General features: G+C 42.0%; 1 protein-coding gene across 2 annotated transcripts in view; it reads right to left on the reverse strand.

The window, feature by feature from the left end:
- The window catches only part of AKAP6 (A-kinase anchoring protein 6), a 685,039-nt gene that overhangs the window by 637,425 nt on the left and 25,036 nt on the right, over positions 1 to 22,578 (reverse strand). The gene's annotated exons all lie outside the window — the stretch shown is intronic.

Here is a 22,578-nt window from a genome sequence, read left to right on the forward strand (position 1 = left end):
TTGGCATAAAGTAAGTTTTAACATCTGTGTTATCCTTATTACCAGCAGAACAATGAATTGAGGAAAAGGGAGACAGGAAAGCCATTCTTGATTTGTGACTCTGTTTCTCAAGTTTTAAAATAAGAACATGAGTACTCTACCCATTTACCTTTACCCATAAGTTCTTTATCATTTACCTGAGATGACAGAAGTGAACTTCATTAGGACAGAAGTACAAAATGATGTCATTAATTAGGCTATCACCTGAGGAAACCAAGATGATGTCATTAACAGAAGGCTATCACCTAAGGAAAGATGGCCTTGATATTTGTCAGCTTTCTCTTTTTCCTCCTACGTGAGAATTCACATTTTCAATTGCTATTCATCACATGCTGAGATTTTAAAATGATATCAAAATGTCTCTGTAAAGAAATAAACTTTCAGGAAAAGGAAAACCCAACAGGTGATTAAAAAAAAAAAAAAATGAAGGCTCCACATGACAAGACTTTGCTGAGTCACTAGGCAAACTTTGATCAGGTCAACCTCAGTGAAAGAGAATTTAAACTGACCTAAATCTATCAAAAATGAGATCTCGGCCGGGCGCGGTGCCTCACGCCTGTAATCCCAGCACTTTGGGAGGCTGAGGTGGGTGGATCACGAGGTCAAGAGATCGAGACCATCCTGGTCAAAATGGTGAAACCCCATCTCTACTAAAAATACAAAAAATTAGCTGGGCATGGTGGCACGTGCCTGTAATCCCAGCTACTCAGGAGGCTGAGGCAGGAGAATTGCCTGAACCCAGGAGGCGGAGGTTGCGGTGAGCTGAGATCGCCCCATTGCACTCCAGCCTGGGTAACAAGAGCGAAACTCTGACTCAAAAAAAAAAAAAATGAGATCTCTTTTCTCCCCCTCTGGGGGTAAACAAAAACCCAAAACCAAAACAAACACATTATCTTACCAAAGTTATGATGCAAAAGCTAACAACCCCACAGTGTTTTTTGCTGAAAAAGAATTCTACAGTTGATTGCCTTTCCTTGAAAATAATATACACAAGGTCCTAAATATTTACCAGATGATACAGATCTGCCAGGGTTTTCAGCCAAGTTTCAAAGTTTTATGAAATCACTTCTTGGACATATTTCTAACAATCTGGCCCATGAAAATTAACTGGGGAAGATCTTTCCACCTTCTTCACATGGCCTTTAGCTCGCAATCTCTTTGTATGCCCATAAGAAACCCACGTTCTATAATCATAAATGTCCTTGCTCATTCAAAAGCAGTTATTACTACTGATAGATAAATACACACACACAAAAAGTTTATTCTTTGGAAATATTTATTTCCAGTGAAGACACCATGTGTTCTGGCTTCAGTACAAACTCATTTTCCCAGCCTCTACCTACTTAGATCTCAACTGTCTGCTCTCTTTAAATATCTTCTCAAAAATAAATCTCAATTTAGGTTTTCTTCGCTAGCCATTTTCAATTCAGACTCCACAAAGCCAACCACAAAACCTGTCTCAATCGGAGTAGACCCACATTTTTTAATTTAAGCTTTACAATTTTATTTGAATTGAGGCTGTAAAACATTTTTTTAAATAATATTTTTCTGTAACTATATCCCTTAATACAGAAGAAAGTATGTTTTATTACTTCAGTTGATAAAATTGTTTTAATTAATCATAGATATTAAAATTTCTTATTCCCATTTAAATATCTTTCAAAAGTATTGTGTGCCTCTGAGAAATTTCAAATAACAGGGAGGCTGAGCCTCCACATCCTGTCCCGGTTGCCTTGAGGGTCTGGCTGCCAAAAATCTAAGTCTTGCCCATGGGAGTCCCACATACACATCCATCCAGGAAGGTCACATTCCATCCAGAACTCCAGAGGAGGAAAATAATCCAAAGGGGTATAAAACCAGGCCAACCATTTACTGTAGACCAAAATTTATCTTTAAAGCAGTGACCCAGTTAGTGAAGAAACATTATCCTCATTCCTCCACACTATTATTTTTGTGTTTCTATGTGGGTCACAGCACAGGAAAATCCATGGAGAATTTGACAGGGAAAATAAGGAAGTTAGAACTGAGGATTGTTGACCCCACTTTTCCGCTCAAGTTGTCACATGAAGGGAAAGGTAAGATTGACCATAGGGAATAGCAAACTGCATTTGCCCAGACTTTGGTATTTTACAGATAGAAAAATATTTTAAAAGAATTAGGGAACTGATTTACATTTGCTAACTTTTTCTTTTGCCAAACAAATATACATTGACAGTGATAACTCTTACCTTTCAGTATTATTTTGTAAAAATGCATTTTAACACTAAAAAGCAGGGAAGACTATAATCTCAGGAAAAAAAGGCCATTCCTTTCCTAAATAAGTCAGTTGTTCCTCTTATACTGATGTCGCAACAAAGGCGGCCACCCTGACCCCTACTTTGGATTTATTGTTTTGTTTTGTTTCGACTTCCAACCAGTGAAAAGTATTTCAAGGCAATCCTAGACAACATACTGGATACTCAGAGGAATGAGGCCAGAGTATGATGTGAGCGGGGCTCACAAAGTAGCAGGCCTGAGGTGGCTGGCCGTGAGTGCAGCAGGCTGAAGGGGAAATCCCTGTGCGATAACTCTAGTTGCCCGTTAGGGAGACCCAACAGAAAACCAAGCACACCACAGCATTTTGTGAGTTTTCCTGTACTCTGCCCAGCCCTAGGAGAGGGCTGAAGGAGCCAGACTGTACACCCTCCTCTGCTTTGCCAGCCAGCTTCCCAAGCGTGGTGATCCTTTTCCAGCAGGTGGCAGAACACACACATAGAAAATTACAAAGCCACCCAAGGTTTCTGTCTTTCAGTTGGTCCACTGTGTTACTTCTTTAAAAGTGAACCATGTATAGTAAGAAATTTTGCAAACAAAAGAACCTATATATATTAAATACTGGAATCCTGTTTACACAGGTACTTTGGTCTTACAGAGAGGTTGAAACTCTGCAAAGAGGAGGACCACAAAATAAAGAAAAGCCTGGCCAATAAAATATGAAGACCAGAACCCACATCTTCTAGCTGTAAAGATCCCAGCAAATAACTCCTGTTTTTCACTCTGTCACCCATGCTGGAGTTCAGTGGCATGATTACAGCTCACTGCAGCCTCAACCACCCCAGACTCAAGAGATCCTCCCCCAACAGGCTCCTCAGTAGCTGGGACTACAAGTGTGTGTCACCACTCTCGGCTAATTTTGTATAATTTTTGTAGTGATGAGGTCTCACTATGTTGCCCAGGCTGGTCTCAAATTCCTGGGCTCAAACAAGTCTCCTGTCTCAGCCTCCCAAAGTGCTGGGATTACAGATATGAGCCACCACACCCAGCCCCCTGCATTTCTAAAATGTCTAAACCCAGTGAAAGTTTTCACTAATCTTCATCACATGCACCAATAAGGGTATAGTTATAAACTGTCTTTTCTAAAGAAACCCATAGATTTTACATTGCCTCTTTCCAAGGAGAAAAGTCATACAGTATCTGAAGTTACACAATGGGTCAGGAGAACAGGCCATAATACCTGTCAGTGTCTCTGTATTGAAGTGTTTATTCACAAAAGCAAAGTCATGTTTCAAGCTGAAAAAGTATTTCCTAAAATATACTCTAGTTGAATGTTTCAGGTACAATAGTAAAGAGGTCACTTGCTCTCTAGGATTCAAAGAATGTGGGCCTGCATTACTCTATTTCTGCCCTGAACAGGAAAGTTAAAGGGAAACACTGCAAAACAAGAAAATCCACAGCACACAGCTCTTTAAACAGCTGCAGCTTAGAGGTCAGGTCTATCACTCTAAGCTTTATAAAGAATCTTCAAAACTAAATTGACCCACAAAAGTAAAACTAATTGGGCTTTCCCAAAAAATCTGCAACAACCATATTCATAGTACCACCCTCCCTTCCAGGTTATTTGTAGCCTGAAATTAAAACCAAGAATAAGTGCCCTAGAAATATTTTTTTTAATAGCCTAAATTTGATGGTCAAATCATGTTCCTTCTCCATGTTTTTTTTTTTTTTCCAGTGTCTAGTCTGGTCCTACTCCTACTCCCAAACGATCATCCAGTGTTTCCAGGGATGCCCCACGCTCTACACCTTCTCAGAGGCTATCGGCTACACAAGATAGAATAAGATCTAGAAGGACCAGACAGGAATACAGCTACTTCTATAGATAAGGAAAACTTGGTCCTGAAACAAACTCCCCAAGGCTAGAGCTTGTTAATCCCAATGTTGTAACTCCACCCCTCAGTGTTCCATTCCTCTAGGTCTTATCAGGTCATTCATTTTCACTAGAAAGTAAGTGTGGGTCAAAGCAACTGGATTTATTATTACTTCTCTCAGAAAACATATTTAATCAACAGGGGTTTTGGTTTAGAAATTTCATATAAAACTGGTTGGCAGGGTGGGGGACAATTTTGAACAATGGGTACTTTCCATTTCCTCAAATCACATTCTGCCTGTAAATAAATCACACTTTGAAAATACAAACATAAGAACTGAGCCATGGTGATCTGCCTTTTGGCAACTGTAAAGAATGTAAGCTCTATAAGGAGAGAAACTCTGTTTTATTCCCATCTGTATTTCCAGTATGTAGAACAGAAGCTGACACTGAAGAGCAGCTCAACAGCAAATATTTGTAAAATGAACAAAATGAAGAAAGAAAGCATCCCTCTTTTCTTCTCTCTATAGTCCATCTCCACCCCCATTTTGTTCCCTTAAGGCCTAGTTTCTTTAATCAAAACTCTGTTATGAGGTAAATATCTACCTGTCATTCTTAGCCTTTAAGTCACTGCTTGGAGTCTTTGGAATTTCAGTTTCACATCTAACAAAGGGCTTTGGCCCTAATGGCAGGCCCTTTGTGGCCAAGCTTTCTGTGCACATGGCCAAGCTTTGGATTCTTTGGGAGAATAGCAAACTGTTATTGGAACAGCTCTCTTCCCCAGTGACCTCTTGATTTCCTACTGTGGCTCTCCTTAGCCTTCACATCCTTGTAATCTAAAACTCTATCTTCCTGCTGTCTCTATCTTCCTTTTTCAGCTGTCAAAACCTGGAAGATATGCTGCTGTTGCATGTTTAGCCTCAACTATATTGTTTAGTAAATGCCAAGTTGCCAGTTTTTCACACTCCACTCTGTGAAACCAGAACACCTCACCCTATTGAGTTAACCAGGAACCCATCCTCACCCTATAATACACTAGGGGGCGCTGTTGCTATATCCAGACCCAGCTGCTATAACCAGATTGGAAACAGAAAAAGGAAACAAGGAGCTTTCAGGGTCCTGGGAGACATTTCTGGATGGGCCACTCTCTGCACAAGCCCTCGGCACAGTTCCTCAGCAACAAAGAACATTACACCTTAACAAGTCACACAATTCCAGAATGAAGCTCACAAATGGCACAAAAAGATAGGAGGGGCTCAAGATCTCCAAACGAAAGGCTTTAATGTAAGACTCATTAACATACATAGGCATACACAATCATATTTATGACAACTGCTGGATGTGAATAATAAATGCTCAACCTGCTACCAGAGTTAAAACTCTGTTTAGACAATCAAGTGGCAAATACTGTCAGGCAGAATTGGATACATCAAATGCAACCATAACAGCCGGGAAATACTTGAGTTTGTCTCTGCTTTTCACAGTCAACTTTCCTGGTGTGTGATATCTAAGACTTTGGGAATGAAAGCTTTATATACAAACAAATGAATATCAGCCTCTCTCAGCCCACGGCTGGGCTATTGCACAAAGCTTCCAACCTGCCAGAGAAGCCTCCTTGGCCTCAGTTAACTCTTTGCTCAAATGACCGGTAGACCCATATGACAGGGAAAACTCTCACATCCATCAAAAAGCCTTTTCAAATTTCTGAACAAGGCATCATGACAAATGAATTATTTCATTGGGATTGTGGATTTTTTAAAATAAGTCTTAAAATGTGTATTTTTAAAAAATTATCTGAATGAGACCCTCACCTAACAGTTTGAACAATAAACGTTCCCACGCAAAGAAGAATGGATCTGTACCAAGAGAAATATGTCTGGTATTAAGCCAAGAAGAAACAGTCCAGCTCACCCTCCCTACCCCACCAGCCAGGGTTTCACACCCTTTGTGGAGTGGTTTCAATATTCCTCACAAAATGCTAATAAGAACTCGCTAATGCTAATAATTGAATTGGAACTACCTTTGGCTCCAAAAGCAACCCGGCCAAGCTAGAAACTTGAAGGATCCCAAAGTAACTCAAGAGGAACTAAGACAAAGGTGCTATTCTAGGGCAATTCTTACACAGAATGGTTTTCCTTTTGCCCTGAATCCTATCCCTAAAAGAGACAGAATCCCAGCTGTAGCTGTATCATACTTTCAAATGAAATGCAAGGAATTTCTGAGCCCAGGTTTTCCATAACTACTAGATTGACATTTCCACATAAAGCTCTAAAAACAAAATATGCCACACTTAAGAGTCAAGGGAACTTGTGGCTCTCAACGTAATTTCTGCCTTCAGATACCCAAAAGATACACTCCATCAGCTACCAGGGCTGATTACTTCAGTTACACAACCCAGACCCAAATCAACCTAGAGAGCAGATTATAATGGGGGAGGTTGGTGGGTGTGCTGGAAGGTATAGTTTGAAAAATTCTTAACTCTGAAATAGCTACTCAGAAAAGTCCTTTAGGGGCACTCTGCTCAACTTCATTGGGAATCACTAAAGTTAACATAATCATATACCAAAGAGAGCACACAGATGGTTAACACCAATATATTCATGGTCCAAGGTCCTGATAAATGGCAGGTAGGTATTTCCAGTCTTAGTGCTACAGTATGTAGTGAGGCACACGTGAGCACGTCAGGAGAGGTCCCCCACCATCCCCAATGTCAGGCCATTGTTAAACTGACTCTCTAAAATAATAATTGGTCACAGCCAGTGACAGGGAAAGCCAGTCTCCCAACAGATAAAAAGACACCTGAAGCTGGTGATCAGCAGCTTCCTGATAAGATCTCAGGAGTTGGGCAAATGGGCTCAGGCATGTGCACGAAGAGGCAAATGGCAGAGTTTAACTGGTATATAACCATCCTCTAGGAACACTCAACTGGTAAGGACTCAAATGAGCATGTGCACGACTTCAGTAAACACCCTCCAGGAGACCCCTCCCAAGAGTTGGCAGGCCATTTCGCATGTGGACAGCTCACCTCAAGGAAAACTCAAGGGAGGAGAGATGCACCCCAGAAGCATGCCAGTGTATAAAACCCCAAGTCAAAGGTCAAACAGGGCACCTGGATCTCTCAAGTTGCTCACTTGGCACTCTTCCAAGTTTACTTTACTTCCTTTCATTCCTGCCCTGAAAAACTTTTTAATAAATTCTCCTCCTGCTCAAAAACTTGCCTCAGTCTCTCACTCTGCCTTTGCTCCTCGGATGAATTCTTTCCTTCAAGGAGGCACAAATCGAGTTGCTGCAGACCTGTATGGATTTGCCACTGCTAAAATACTTTGATGTGTGACTCAGATATCTTTCATAAGTGGTAAGATACCTCTATGTCTTGCCATCTTCAGCTGAAGGTGTTCAACTCCTGTACATGGTTTCCCTCTCCTCTTTCTTTCTTTCTTACTAACCAGCCCCCAGATCGAGTTCTCTCAGTCACAGATGCTCTGGTCCCCACTGGGCTGATCTCTCAGCTCACCTTGATGGATGGCTCATGGGGGTGGGAAGTCTGCACCAAGTAGACCTGAAACACTAAAAGCCTTCCTGAACAGAAGGCTTGCAAGAGTCATAGGGCAAAAGCCTAAGACTATGCAATGTCTAGGGTTTCCTCTGCTTTTTCAACTAAAACTGGCTCTTTTCCAAAAGCCCACACCACTTACTCTCCTGTTTTCTCTGTATATTTTCTGAAATGGCCTTCTACACTTACTGGACTGTCTGCCTTGGGGGCAAGACTACCTCTTCTCTGTTTTTACTTCACATGTCACATGACTTCCTTCTCTGCCCTAAACACACACTCCCTATTATTCGTGTACCTGCGGCTCTTTCTGTGTTTGCACAGCAGCAAAGAAATGGGCTCCCTTGCAGATGTCCGTTAGCTCACTGATGGGACAGACACTAATTGGAACCCCAGCTCTGCTGGCTCCTTATGATTTACCATATGCTTTTCATTCCTGTTATGCTCCAGGGCCAAGTTTTTGGTAGCTTTTGAACCAGTTTGTCTACCTGCATAGGACCTTGCTCTGTGGCCCTTTAATGACCCCACCTACTTGCTTTTTTGAGTTAGCAACTCTTTGGAATGAAGAAAAATTCTTCCTTTGCCATCTGTGAACCCTTATCCCAACCATGTCCTCTAGAGGTTCCTCCTTTATGTCAAGAAGGTACATAAATATCTCAGTTCAAAGGCTGCTGTTTTTGCTAGCATATGAGGCTTTCCATGAGTATCCCTCTCACTTCCTTCTGCTTCCTCCTGTAGCACAGAGATTTTCCTATCTACTTAAGCATTTGTTCTGCATATTTCCCTGGGAAAATGAAAAACCCCAAATACAAATTTTCCTCCATTTCTCTCATCACTTCCATGCTCTCTCAATATACATTAAGACCTTCAAGGTCATATTCAAAGAAAGGGAAATCCAGCCCCTCATAGCAGTTATCTGAAAAACAGGCTTCTCATCTACTTAAAAAAAAAAATGGGAAATGGGATTATAAGAAAAGAGATAATCATTTTGTGCTAGAGTGCTCCATGCAGGAGTCACTATAACGCCATGGAGACAAGGATATAGGCCAGCTCAAGGCACTAGGTACAAGAGACAAAACTACCCATAGGACAGAGATGAAAGCTGGTCCCAGGCTACAGACACAGAACAAATTACCATTAGAACAGAGGTGAAGGCAAGGTTAGGCATACATGGTAAGAACAGTTCATTTCATAACCCCAAGGATGAATAGGGGCCCCTATTCACTCCGCTATCTTCTCTGTTCTCAAGTGGGTAATTATGATGAGATGGGATCAAGGTTAAGGGTACCTGGTGATACTGGTTCATTTCAGAACCCTAAAGATGAATGGGAGTTGCCCTGTTTAGGAAAGGATAATAGGAAAATAAGACAGTACACCTTCTTTTTCCTTTTTGTCTCCTCTGTTCCCTCTTCACAGATGGGTAATCATGTCTCCATACCACAGGACACCTCCCTCAGATGCATCCTCAAGAACCGCGAAAAGTTTGACCCCCAAACGCTAAAAAGGAAAAGGTTATTTTTCTGTAACACAGCCTGGGTTGAATACAAGCTGCAGGACTAGGAATCTTGGCTAGAAAATGAAAGTATACATTTTAGTATGATCTATCAACTAGGTTTGTTTTGTCACTAACGGAAAATGGCCAAAAATCCCCTATGTACAGTCCTTCATGGCCCTAAGAAACAATCCTGACCTTTGTTGGGCTTGTAAAATGGATCCAGCAATGATAGCAGTCATAGTCAGGCAGCCCATTCTGGTTGGTTTGGGAAACCCCTTATAAGGTTTACCCAAGGGCAGAGCTTAACACAAAGCCCACTGCCCCTTCTATGCTATTATATCCAAGTCTCCCTGCCCTGGTGCTCTCCCCTCCCTACTCAGGACCATCCTCTGGATCCCACCCTCTTAACTTTCAAGAGGTTAATGACCCCAGTGTACCCACTAGAGTCCAGACTCCATTCACTATGCAAGACCTCAGCCAAATTAAAACGGAATTAGGGAAGTTTCTAGAGGACCCTGGCAAATACATCAAAGGGTTCCATAAATTGGGCTCAACATTTGAACTCATCTGGAGAGACCTCTCAGTCATACTACGGCAAACAGTGTCTAAGGGAGAACACAATTCCATTATGGAGGCAGCCCAACAATTCACAAACACAATATACATGACTGACTCTGGTGGCTACCCTGTGGGGTCACCAAAGTTTCCCAGGTCAACCCCAGTTGGGAATAAAATACCCAGTGGGGTATACGGGCAAGGGACCACATGTTCCTCTGTCTGGTAGAATGAAAACTAGCAGAGCAAAGTCTTTTAACTATACTTAATTTTCCTTAATAGATCAAGGCCTTCTTGAAAACCCCACCACTTTCCTAGAGAGGCTACAAGAGGCCCTAGTGAAACATACTAAACTAGACCCAGAGACACAAGAAAGGTAACTGGTCCTAAAGGACCATTTCCTAACTCAAGCTGTCTGAAATATTCAGAAGAAACTCCAAAAACTAGCACTGGATGCCAACACCCCTATGCCTGACATCCTTAAAAATAGCTTCCTTGGTCTTTCATAATCAGAACCAGGAGGAAAATGAAAGGGCTCAGCAAAGTGAGAGGCAAAAGGAAAAGCTCTACTGGCTGCCCTACAAGTCTGCCAGCCCCTTCTAGGATACACTCAGAATACTCTCCCAGGTAACTGCCGTCAGTGTGGGAAGCCAGGCCACTGGAAGGCAAACTGTCCCAATGGGTCAGACAGAAGAAGCCCTGCATGGCTTGTCCCTCTGCCACAAGTTCTGCCACTGGAAACAGAACTGCCCTGAGGGCTGAAGGGTCCCAGGGACAAAATCCCAACCCCCCGATTGCCTTGAACTAAGGGGGCCCTATGCTCTGGCTTGCTCCCAGATCGAACATCACTACTGAAGGGATGGAGCCAAGGGCTGCTTTGAACATGGCAGGTAGTACTATACATTTTCTTTTGGACATGAACTTAGCCTACCTGATGCTTACCTCTTTTCCTGTGCAATTATCCTCCAAATCCTGCCAGGTGATGGGGGTAAATGGAGTACCCATAACCCAGAGGTTTACTCTTCCTCTATGCTATCTGTGGGGGAAAACTGTCTTTGCTTATTCATTTTTAGGGATGCCAGAATGTCCTCTGCCCCTTTTGGGTAATGATATTTTATTTAGACTCAGGGCTCAGTTAATCTTTTTCCAGGGCCATCACTTCCTTTTACAAATGCAATCTTATGCCTCAGGGAAACCACATACAAGGAAGAGCTGCCCACAGACCTTCCCATTAATCTAGAGGTCCGCCTCAGGAATACTAGGAAAGGCCATAATGGCAATGCCTGTAGTAATTCAGCTGAAAGACCCTTCTAGCTATCCTTGTAGAAGGCAGTTTCCTTTTTGGCAAGAGGCCAGAGTAACTTTGGTTGCTAACTGAAAAATTCCTAAAACATGAATGATTAATACTCTGTAACTCACCCTGTAACATGCCTATCTTACCTGTTAAAAAGAGCAATGGAGAATATAGGATAGTCTAGGACCTGCAAGTCAAAAATGAGGTAGTAGTCCCAATATACTCAATGGTCCCCAACCCATATGTAATTCTAGTAGAAGTACCTCCACGTGCTCAGTGGTTTCCATTCTTAGATCTCAGAGACACTTGTACCCTCCTAAAGATCCATCTTCCCAATTTCTATTTGCATTTTAGTGGGAAAATGAAAAAAGAAGGAGTCAACAGTTCACCTGGACAGTCCTTCTACAAGATTTCAGAAATAGTCGCCATTTGTTTGGGTAAGTCTTAGCTAGAGATTTGCAGGACCTAACTCTTGAAGTAGGGAAGACCTCTCCTACAGTACGTGGATGACCTATTAATCTGCTCCCCAACAAGAGAGTTAGGAATCCAACATTTAGCCCAGGCACTAAATTTCCTAACAGACAGAGAGTATCCAAGGACAAGGTATCCAAGGCCAGGGCACAGCTACTAAGACAAGAGGTCCAATACCTGGAGATAATCCTGACACCCAGAGAACGTAAGCTCTCCCTAGAAAAGATTCAGGCCATTCTTAGAATATTTACCACAACCACCTGAAAGTAACTTTGCACTTTTCTGGGGATCACAGGATATTGCAGACTTTGGGTGCTGGAATATGGTGTAATTGTTAAGTCATTATATCAGGCTCTTAAAGAAGGAACTGATAGGGACCCATTTCTCTGGGGAAAGGATCAGAAGCAAGCCTTTAGACAGCTAAAAACTGCCCTCTCACAAGCCCAGCCCTTGGGCTGCTCATACTAACCAAACCATTTCATCTTTTCATCACTGAAAGACAAGGTGTAGCCCTAGGAGTTCTAACTCAAACCATTGGGCCATTCAAACATCCTATATGTTACTTTTCAAAGAACCTAGACCCAGCAGCACTAGGATGGTTACATTGCCACAAGGTAGTGGCTGCAGCAGCCATCCTACTCCAGGAGGCCCTCAAAATCACAATCTGGCTCCTGATGTCCCACCAAATAGGCCTCTTATTGGACATAAAAGGACCACAATGGCTCACTGACAACAGACTGCTAAAGTCCCGAGTCTTGTTAGAAAACCCACAATTAGGCAGTTCCACCCTTAACCCAGCCTCCTTACTGCCACTATCGGGAGAGGATAACTCAACACATTCATGTTGTGAGATACTTAATCAAATTTATGTCAGCCAGGAAGACTGAAGAGATCAGCCCCTGGATAATCTGGACAAAATATGGTTTTCAGATGGGAGCAGCTTTGTCAGGAATGGAATTAGATATGCAGGGTATGCTATAGTGTCCCTTCACCAAATTACAGAGGCTAATGCTCTGACCCTGGTGGCCTCGGCACACTAGCCAAACTCATCACACTGACCACAGCCCCAGAATTAAGAGAAAGAAAAAGAATAACCATCTCCAAAAATTCCAAATACACCTTTCTGGTGCTTCACACCCACCTGGCTATCTGGAAGGAAAGGGGGTACCTAAAAACTTGGGATACTCCTATTAAGTACAGGCCTCAAATCTTAGAGCTCCTAGAGGCTGTTCTTTTGCCCCAGAAAGTGGCAGTAGTGCATTGTATAGGACACCAGAGGGGCTCCAATGAAACTGTATGAAGACACAATTTAGCTGACCAAAAAGTTTTACAGGCAGTTATCTCAAAAGATACCTTTATGGGAGCCTTGCTCCCCTCTCTCCCCAGTGAACTTCCCCCTCTCCAATATACTAAGGAAGAAAGACTTTGGGCCATCTGACATGGGTATAAAAATGAAACCAGCGGATAATACAGGTTGGGAGAACTTCTCTCTCTACCTAAAGACTCCAAATGGAAAGTCAGCAAGAGTTTACATGACTTTTGCCACCTTGGAAAAGACAGTCTAGGGCAAATTTGTAAACAGGTGCTCAGTGGGAAGGGACTAAATAAAACTATTCAACAGGCTTGTCAAAGCTGCACCTTGTGCACCATAAATAATCCCCAGAAACAGAAGCCTTCTCCATTAATAAAGCCAATCCAAAAGAGAGGTACATACCCTGGGGAGGACTGGCAGATGAATTTCACTCAGCTCCCCACACGCCGGGTATACGTACCTCTTGGCCTGTGTAGACACCTTCACAGGAGGGGTAGAACCTTGCCCCACAAGGACCAAAAATGTACAGGAGGTAGTTAAATTCCCCCTAAAGGAACTCATTCCCCAATTTAGGCTCCCCAGGTCATTGCAGAGGACAATCCCCAGGTATTGTCCTCTGCAATGACCTGGGGAGCCCAAACTGGGGAATAAGAAATACTTATACCATTTCTCCCCCCACTCGTTACTTTTTCCACTTTCCTCCTACCTATAACCCCATTAATACTAACCTTCATTTCCCAAGTAACTCAACAGGTTAGTAATGCATAAAGTAGGCATAAAGTGGTAACTTCATTCTGCCTGAAGACCACAATCTTAGGAAAAGTGGAAAGAACTAACCAACCCTCAAATGCACCCTCAATATACTCTGTCAGGAAACAACACAGCCATGGGTAGACCTCCTACCTTTAGCCCTCCTTCAGATTCATATTGCCCCTAAGTTTCCCTTCAAGTAAGCCCCTTCAAAGCCTTATATGGTAGGCCACTCCTATATTTCGACTTATTACAAATGAAGAAACTGCCATAATCATCCAGTATGTCTGTTTAACAGGCTTCCAACAGGCTCTCTGGGAATATGAATTACAAAGAAAAAACAAAATCAGAAGGGAAAAAATCTCCACCCCTACATCCTCCAGGCTCACTAGTTCTCATTAAAGCTTAGAGGATGGAACCCCGAATTCCCAACTAACTCCAAACTGGAAGGGCCCCTTCACTATTCTATCATCTGCCCCCACAGTCATTAAAGTACCAGAGATTGCCAGCTGGATATATCATATCCAAGTGAAGCTGCGGAAAAGCCCCGAAACACCAGAACTGGAACCAACACACTCAGATATAGAATATACTTGAGAGGCACTGGAAGATCTGAAATTCCTCTTTAAGCAAAAAGATAAGTAATGCCCCCAAACATCCTTTCATCTCAGAGTAAGGTGATCTCAATATTAGGAATTTTACTCACAATAGCTCTGATTGTTATCACTATTTTCACCCTAACTTGTACACCACCCACCAGGAGTTCCAGTGGCAGCTTCCTGTGTGACCAATTTATCTTTTACAATCACAATAGGTCACCATGGGCCTGTTCCTGCAGGTTCTCCTTTACTAGCAGTGTATTACCATCTTGATTTCCTGTTATTGGCAAAAGCTCAGCAATTGCTCCCAAGCACAGAATACCCTTACTCCACCAATTGCTGATTATGTACTAGCTCTTTCGCTAAAACACCAGGAAGAGCTTATGCAGCCTTGCCCAGAGAGTGGACAAGCATAGAGGCAGAATTACAAATTTTCTATCAGTGGGACCCTAATCTAAAAGGGACGTTCGGGCCTGCAAGCCTTCTTGAAAATGTAAAGGAAGATTTCCCTGATATCCATAAGGAATCTCCCATTTTCAGACCCATCTTTTCTAATATCACTTTAATGGGAATAGCACCCATTTGTGTTACAGGCACATGGAAAAATGGAATGGATATAGTGTTCTCCCCAGTACAGTTTATAATGTTATTCTCACTGTAGATCCTAACCAACAAATTTGCCAAACATACATCTACAACAATTCTGTCATCAGCCAAGATTCCCAAACCTCCAAATATTATCTTTCCTCAGGAAACCTTGCTAGATAAGTACACCCAGTTTTGCCAGGGATGCCCATGCTCACTCAGTACTCAAAATTTCTGGTTTTGATATGATGATTATAACTAATGTCTGCAAATTGCAACCTCAGCTCTACAGCAGAATGGGTTCTATTGGACCAAACTCGAAATTCTCTTTTTTTGGGAAAATAAAACCAAAGGAGCTAACCAGAGCCAAATCTGCATCCCACTCTTGGCAAGCATGACTATAGCACCAGCTACCTGGGTGCGTTAGCAGCCTTGGGATTTTTTGGGAACTGCCTTTACCCCCTTATTTTGTTTTTCTCTATATATTTGTCTTAAAACTCAAGGAGCCTTCTGCATTTGTGGCCAATCTATTCACCAATGCCTCCCCACTAACTGAACTGAAACTTAAACCATAGGCTATATATGCCCAGACGTCTTAAGAGTCCCTGGCAATCTGTCTCTTTCAGTAGCAATCCATGGGCATTTCATCTTGCCCAGGGTAAGGAGGGTTATCCAATTAATTCCCCTTCTTATGGGACTTGGCATTATAGCTGGTACAAGAACTGTAATTGTGAGAATCATAAAAGCCTCCTTAATCCATAGCCAACTCTCAAAGGAAATAGCCAACAACGTTGATGCCATGGCTAAAACCTTAACAACCATGCAAGAACAAACAAACTCTTTAGCAGCTACATACCTCCAAAATCATCAAGGACTAGATAGGTTAATGGCAGCACAGGGAGTAAATTGTCTAACCTTAGATGAAAAATGTCGATTTGGGGTAAAACAATCAAGAAAAGTAAAAGGCAACATCAGAAAACTCCCAAAACTACAAACCACTGCTCAACAAAATAAGAGAGGACACAAACAAACAGATGGAGAAACATTCCATGCTCATGGTTAGGAAGAATTAATATCGTGAAAATGGCCATACTGCCCAAAGTAATTTACAGATTCAACGCTATCCCCATCAAGCTACCAATGACCTTCTTCACAGAACTGGAAAGAAACACCTTAAACTTCATATGGAACCAAAAGAGAGCCCACATAGCCAAGTCGATTCTAAGCAAAAAGGACAAAGCTGGAGGCATCACACTACTGGACTTCAAACTATACTAAAAAGCTACAATAATCAAAACAGCATGGTACTGGTACCAAAACAGAGATAGAGACCAATGAACAGAGGCCTCAGAGGCAACACCACACATCTACAATTATCTGATCTTTGACAAATCTGACAAAAACAAGCAATGGGGAAAGGATCCCCTGTTTAATAAATGGTGTTGGGAAAACTGGCTAGCCATGTGCAGAAAGCAGAAACTGGACCCCTTCCTGACACCTGACACTAAAATTAACTCCAGATGGATTAAAGACTTCAACATAAGACCTAACACCATAAAAACCCTAGAAGAAAATTCTAGGCAAAACCATTCGGGACATAGGCATACACAAGGACTTCATGGCCAAAACACCAAAAGCAATGGCAACAAAAGCCAAAATAGACAAATGGGACCTAATTAAACTTAAGAGCTTCTGCACAGCAAAAGAAACAGTCATTAGAGTGAATTGGCAACCAACAGAATGGAAAAAAAGTTTTGCAATCTATCCATCTGACAAAGGGCTAATATCCAGAATCTACAAAGAACTAAAACAGATTTACAAGAAAAAAAAAAAAGCCCATTCAAAAGTGGGCAAAGGACATGAACAGAAACTTTACAAAAGAAGACATATATGAGGCCAAGAAACATATGAAAAAATGCTCATCATCACTGGTCATTAGAGAAATGCAAATCAGAACTACATTGAGATACCATCTCATGCCAGTTAGAATGGTGATCATTAAAAATCTGGAGACAACAGATGCTGGAGAGGATGTGGAGAAATAGGAACACTTTTACGCTGTTGGTGGGAATGTAAATTAGTTCAGCCATTGTGGAAGACAGTGTTGCAACTCCTCAAGGACCTAGACATAGAAATTCCATGCGACCCAGCAATCCCATTACTGGGTATATATCCAAAGGATTATATATCATTCTACTATAAGGACATATGCACACAAATGTTCATTGCAGCACGGTTTACAATAGCAAAGACCTGGAACCAACCCAAATGCCCACTGATGATAGACTGGACAGGGAAAATGTGGCACATATACACCAGGGAATACTGTGCAGCCATAAAAAATGATGAGTTTGTGTCTTTTGTAGGGACATGGATGAACCTGGAAACCATCATTCTCAGCAAACTGAGACAAGAACAGAGAATCAAACAATGCATGTTCCCGCAAGAACACATGGACACAGGTAGGGGAGCATCACACACTGGGGTCTGTTGGGAGGAAATATGGGAGGAACAGCAGGGTGAGTTGGGGAGAGATAGCATGGGGAGAAATGCCAGATATAGGTGATGGGGAGCAAGGCAGCAAATCACACTGCCATGTGTGTACCTATGCAACAATCTTGCATGTTCTTCACATGTACCGCAAAACCTAAAATGCAATTAAAAAAAAAAAAAAGACCAAAAAAAAAGAAAGAAAACTCCCAAATCCAACCTCCATTTTACGAGAACAAGTCTCTCAGGGTTCATTAAATTGGGAAGGAGCCTGGAAATAGTTTGACTGCGTTCTTCCCTTTTTATGCCCACTTGTTAGTCTCCTACTTCTGCTCCTTTTTGGTCCATGTCTTTTAAATCTAATAACCCGATTTGTCTCCTTTCATCTTCAGGTCATCCAGCTCCAGATGATCCTCAGTGACAGATGCTGTCCTCTCAAGAGTCACCCTTCTACAGAAGAGCCCTAGACTGCCCATCAGTGGGACGACGGAGGCAAAATCCTGCCAGTATCCCTTAAACCTGGCTGGATACCACTTTTACCAACCCATGGAGCCACCCTGCCCTGACAACTAGCAAAAGGCCAAGACCCACAGAAAAAACCATCCTTGCCCCTCTGTCAGGAGAGAGCAGTTACAGAAGACTGACTTTTATCCATTCTCTCAAAGAATTGGGTCTTGGACTCTTTAGGGGGAAAATGTTAAAGTAGATAGCTAAGCAGACATAAGCAGGGCAGGACCACCCCTGCTTCCCCCCCACCCACCCACCCCCACACACCAATGAATGTCAGGTAACTATCAGGTGATAGGCAGTTGTTAAACTGACTCTCTAAAATAATAATTGGTCACAGCCAGTTCAGGGAAAGGCAGTCTCTCAACAGATAGAAAACACCTGAAGCTAGTGATCAGCAGCTTCCTGTAAGATCTCAGGAGTTGGGCAAGTGGACCTAAGCATGCACACGAAGAGGCAAAATGGCTAAGTTTAACTGGCATATGACCTTCCTCTAGGAACACTCAACTGATAAGGGAAAACTACCTCAAATGAGCATGTGCACAACTTCAGTAAACACACTGTGCATGCCGCCCCTCTCAACTGCAAATGCAGACAGCCCACCCCAAGGAAAACTCAAGGGAGGACAGATGCAAAACCCCAAAGCATGCCAACATATAAAACCCCAAGTCAAAGGTCAAACAGGGCACTTGGATCTTTCAAGTTACCAACTTGGCCCTCTTCTAAGTATATTTACTTCCTTTCATTCCTACTCTAAAACTTTTTAATAAACTCTCATTCCTGCTCAAAAATTTGTCTTACTTTCTCACTCTCCCTTATACCCCTTAGACAAATTCTTTCCTTTAAAGAGGCAAGAATCCAGTTGATACAGACCTGTACAGATTTGCCACTGCTAACATTAGTACCCCGAAGTTTTACTCTTTAAAATGAAAAACACTACTGCTTTCTAGAAACTACTGCTGTCTAGAAACCTTCATTTGCAAAAAGCTGATTGATTTGAAAAGTAATGGCAGAAAACAAGTTTTAACCTTATCAGCTACATTTTAAAAATGTTTTTATTCATATAATTTCTTCATCCAAACAGTGAAAATTAAGTCTTGCCCCTTCTTGGTAAATTCAGCAGTGATTCTTAACCCTGTTTGCCCATCAGACTCAAATGAAAAGATTAAAATACCCTTGCCCTGACGCTACTCCAATAGATCATAATTTTTAATTAGCTTGAGGCAGGACATGGGTATTGGTATTTTTTTTAAACTCCTCATGCATACAGGCAGGTTCAGTACCACCAAACTGGTACAGAAAAAGAACTGAATTCAGGCCCATCATCTGAACATAATTAGCTGCCTTCTTTAAATTTCCCCATATCTGAATTTCATTCTGCAAAATGACATTAATCAAAGGTCAATTCTCCTGAGCAAATATAGTTAAGATAAAACTATAATAATAAAGAACTCTGAAGTAATGGGAAAAAAGCAAGTGGTTACTGTTATCTTGATATCTGAAACCAACTGTTGGCATTGCTAACAATGAAACCACAAGATTTTGATAATGGTGAGATTATATAGCAAGCATGCAGCAAATCTCTAATTTTGAGGTAGAAATATATTACATCTCCTTACCAAAGAATTTACTGCATTGCAAAATTTAGCATTAAATTCAAACAAAGAAACAGTAGAGGGACAGAGAGAAGAAGGGATGTGAGAAGCTTGGACCATGAAATGTCGAAGCACAGATCGAGATGATAGCAAATAACCTGAGAAAGAAGCCATTAGTACCAAGGCTTGCCTGCCTTTCCTTTGCTTATTCTTCCCTACCCACATCTCCCTGAAAAGCCAATGGGCTAAGCAGGGTTCCTTACTGAGACCATAACCGCTCAGATTGCCTCTGCCCTCAACAGTGGAAAACAGTCAGCCCCTCACTGCTGGCAGAGGTTAGATCCCCCTGAAATCTAAAACATCACTCAAGACCAAATCAGATTTCAGCAGTGAGAATAAATAGACTGAACCTTAGAAATTAGGATTCTCTGAGTCCCAGTGTAGCTTCAGAAGAAGAGGGCAAGTGGCACCTCTCAGATATGAAAGCTCTGCAATGGCGAATTTCACGTTCTCTGAGAATAACAGACCCACTTGGCCTGCATAAGATGGCATATTTCCACTCTCTTACACCAAGAGCATCACCATGACAGTAACACAGCTAGCTACATAAGGACAAAACACGAGGAACACTTCACTCAATCAGAGATATGCAGAAAGGTGGCAGGTATGGACCTGTGGTGGAATTTCACATGGGCAGAAGTCTCCACTTCCTTCCAAATATGTTTTTAATGACTTAATTTGGTCAGGATTTTGGTGATACAGCTTAGCAACCAGCACAAAGTAACTTCCCTATCCCTTCTTACAATACACCCACAACTCCTAATTCGGGTCTTCTCACTCTTTCCCAGTCAGGGTAAGCCCTAGGTATTCAGTTTCCTAAATAGGGCCTGGGCTACTGCAATGATCCGTCATGCGGTCATGACTGAACTCTTGCTTCTAGGAGACTGAAGCAGGCTTCTAATAGCCACCAATTATCAAGTACATATTATGTTGATAGTTTCTCTATTTATCTCTATTTATGTTAATAAGTTATCCCTATTTCACAGAGAAGGAAGATTGAGCACCGAGAAATTTAATAATTTCTGCCTATGGTCACATCATTAATAAGTAGTAGTAAAGCAGGTTTTCAACTCAAGCTTGTCTGATCTTTAAAATAATAATGGTGGGTTCTTATATAACACTATGTGCCAGGCACTGGTCTGAACACTCTAAATTATTTAATCTTCACAATAACCCTAGAAGAGAGATACTATTTTTACCACTGCCATTATACAGATGAGAAAACTGAGGAGTAGAGTTCAGCAACTTTTTTAAAGTTACAAAGCTAATAATTGGCAGTACCAGAATTCAAATTCAGGCAGGCTGGTTTTGGCATCCATACAGGCCTTAACCACTGCACATGCTGCCTCCTCTTTCTCTCTCTAACTTGGTTCTTTCTATAATCATTCATTCAAATATTGCTTAGATCCCTACTATGTACCTAACATCTTACCAGGAATTGAAGAAAGATTACCAGTATTTGGCAGGATACCTCCCTCAGAGAACAGTAATGAGATGGGCAAAACCAGTGAAAGAATATAAGAAAGCTGTTACTAATATGTGAAATCAGGCAATGCATGCTGGGGTACAGGAAGATTTGAGCACTGGGACAGGCAGGAGGACCTCACTGAGCACTGAAGGTGAGTTTCTGATAGGGAGAATAACATGTGAACAAAGTTGAAAGTGAAGAGAAGCACTGTGGGAGGAGTGAGGTAACCCCTTCCCAAGCTAGACTCTGCATTCCTGTATTATATATATTATGTATCTCATTTAATCCTCCTGCAGGCCTGTGAAACATCCTTAACAAAGAAAACGAGATGCACAAATTCCAACAATTCCTACAGATCACACAACAAGCAAGTGACAGAGCTAGGTTTGTCTGCCTCCAACACCCTTTCTCTAAACCTGGAACCTCTTCACACAAGTAAATACAAACTGATGAGGCCAGGGTATCAAGCAAACATTGATAGGGCCAGGAAGAATCTAACTATTCTAATTTCTAGACCCCTTAGTGGGCTCTTTCTCTTTCTTCCATTTCTCAGAGGAGGAGTACCTGTATTTTCAACTTAGAAATCTCTTCCTATGGTGTTCCCATTGCAAACGAGCTTCCTCTCTACAGACTGACAAGTAGTAATTTGCCTCTATGCAACCCTCTAAAGCCAGCCAAGCCAACCAGAGAAGGGCCTGGCTGAAGGCAGGCTCTGGCTGGTGGACCCAGTTTGGGGGGCAGGGATACAGGCCAGACTTAGGGAAACTCAAGGATCCCCTAATCCAGCCCCTTTCCCTCTAACAGGGAAAAACTGGGCCCAGTGAAAGGCCTGAGTCACTCAAGGCTGTATATTCCTCTACCCGCAACACACACACAAAATTTCTTAACACCATAAAAGTGCTTTGGCATGCAGGGCTCTGAAATTCCTGCAACAGCTTGGGGAGGAAGTAACTAAAGATCTACCTTCCCACAGAGTCTGTCTTTAGATTCCAGTGCTACGAAGACTAACAAGTACAAATCTGTTTACTTAGCAAGGTTGAGGCTTGACTCAAATGTTGTGCTGTCAGGATGAGGATGGGGATGGGAATGGAAGGGCACCTAAATGTGAATCATTAGCTCTTAATCAGCAACCAGGGGAGTGGGATGTTTTGGGAGAGTACACCTTCTTGAGCACCTTGGACTTGCTTCCTTCCTTCTGCAGGGAAAGTAGGCCTGATGGTAGGCAACCACTTGCAGCCTCCTACAAGAGACTCATAGTACTCACCACTGACTATAACGGAAATACAGATATTGTGATGCTTCTGCTTGTAACCTTAGGTGGCCAGCCCTCTAAACAAACTTTAAGTAGTAGACCTAACTTCAGCAAAGGAGACTCTGCTGGTCAAAGAGTAAAAGCAGCACCCATTACTTCATTGTCAGAGTGTATAAAATGTATATCAAGGCCATTACTTATTAAACTTTCCCTCTGGAAACAGATAAAGTCCACTGTTCTAAAGCCAAAAGACTGTGTGCTGCCTGCCATTAATATTTCCTGTCACTCTTCAGTTCAATTTTCACTAATCATCACATTAGACCATAGCCAAAAGACATAAATTAGAAAAAAATGTACTTACCTTAATGTGCTCAGAGTATTTATAGGTCAGTTTCCCTGCTGGCTACTATTAGCACAGTTTTATAATGTATAA

The sequence above is a fragment of the Sapajus apella genome, unplaced genomic scaffold (genome assembly GCF_009761245.1).
Source record: "Sapajus apella isolate SASKATOON/1434 unplaced genomic scaffold, GSC_monkey_1.0 scaffold50, whole genome shotgun sequence".
NCBI classification, from domain to species: Eukaryota; Metazoa; Chordata; class Mammalia; order Primates; family Cebidae; genus Sapajus; species Sapajus apella.